The sequence below is a fragment of the Megascapheus bottae genome, chromosome 28 (genome assembly GCF_031878675.1).
Source record: "Megascapheus bottae isolate mThoBot1 chromosome 28, mThoBot2.hap1, whole genome shotgun sequence".
In the NCBI taxonomy this organism is placed as follows: Eukaryota; Metazoa; Chordata; class Mammalia; order Rodentia; family Geomyidae; genus Megascapheus; species Megascapheus bottae.
This window is the reverse complement of record NC_143536.1, coordinates 18,082,610-18,084,086: the sequence shown is the minus strand read 5'-3', so window position 1 is coordinate 18,084,086 and position 1,477 is coordinate 18,082,610. Positions and strand designations below refer to the sequence as shown.

At 59.9% G+C, this 1,477-nt stretch overlaps 1 pseudogene; it reads right to left on the bottom strand.

The window, feature by feature from the left end:
• Window positions 1-313: 313 nt before the first annotated feature.
• Window positions 314-467, bottom strand: LOC150045371 (5.8S ribosomal RNA; annotated as a pseudogene).
• Window positions 468-1,477: the final 1,010 nt, after the last annotated feature.

Below are 1,477 nucleotides of genomic sequence, written 5' to 3'. Positions count from 1 at the left end.
CCGGTAACTTGGAAAGCGGGACCGCCATGACCCACTCGAGCTCCAGGTGCAAAAACGTCAACCCCTAGGACTGGGCACTGTGGGACGCAGGAGAACCCAGCCATGGGCTCGGATCTGTGCGAACGCCAACACCCTGTGAGAGATGAACCCACTCACTCGCTTGTCCTCACTGCAAAACGGGGATGGACAACCACCATGGGTCTGAACTTAGGGGGATGGAGGGCCCATTCTCCCCCACTAGGGCAGGGAGGGACCCTGTGAGAAAACCCACAGCCTCCCCAACCCCCAACAGGGAAAGCAATTGATCATCCAGCGATGCTCAGACAGGCATAGCCCTGGGAGGAACCCCGGGGCCTCAAGTGCATTCAAACTGTCGATGATCAATGTGTCCTGCAGTTCACATTAATTCTCGCAGCAAGCTGCATTCTTCATTGACACACGAGCTGAGAGATACACCGATAAGTGTCATTCAAGTTGGTTGTTTTGCACAAACAAACCAGTCGTGGCCCAACAGGGGGAGCCACAGGCTGGCACAGCACTTTGCCCCACCCCATCCCCAAGGAGGGCAAGGGTGCGGGTCGCCTCTGGCCAGCCAGCAGAGACAAAAACAAGACCAGGACTCAAAGGGGTCAGACACACAAGAGACACGGGAACAGTACACCCTATGCCACGGCCATGGTAGCAACCCATGCAGGATGGAAAGGTGGGCACATGGGCCTACCGAATGCCATAGGTGCCCAGGGTGTTCCCACCTACCCCACTCCATCCCCAGGTGCAAGAAGACATGGCCCACACCGTGTGAACTGCACCAACCCAGGAGGGTGTTTGGGTGGATTCTGGGAGAGCCCAGAGACCATTGGCATGAAGCCAGGACCCCGGTCTCCTCACTGGACCTTCCCTTTGACCCTTTGGGCATATGGGCAACCGCTGAGGGGCCTTTAAATCTCTGCGCCGGAACACGTGGCCCTCGGCCAGAACCCTCCCCTGACCGGATCCACCTCTCCACCGCCCCCGCCACTTCCTTGAGACATGTGGAGACCAACAGGGCCATGAGACTCCGCAAAGCCCCAATGCCAGAGGTGGGTGGGAGAGGACCACCACAGGGTGCTGAGCCCCAGACTGGCCTGGGGCCACTAAGATCAGGAGGGGGGAACAGGTGAGAGGAGGGCCACAGAAGAGGAGGAAGGCCGGGGCACTGTCCCCCTGCCAACACATCAGACACCCGGCTTGGAAAAGCTGGCAGGGAAGAGGAGGACACCCCGCCAACAGGGGCAGGCATGGGTAGAGAGCCCGCGATGGAACCCCGCATGAAGAGGTGGAGGTGGGCAGCAAGCCAGTGTGGTTGGAGAAGAAGGGAGAAGGAGGTGGTGGGCCAACAGGGAATGCAGGCCAGCAATGGACCCGGGCGGTCCAAGGATGCCCCATGGGCATCACCTAGACAGTGCCTCTGCTGGCTGTGCCCTCACCAACCTCTCCC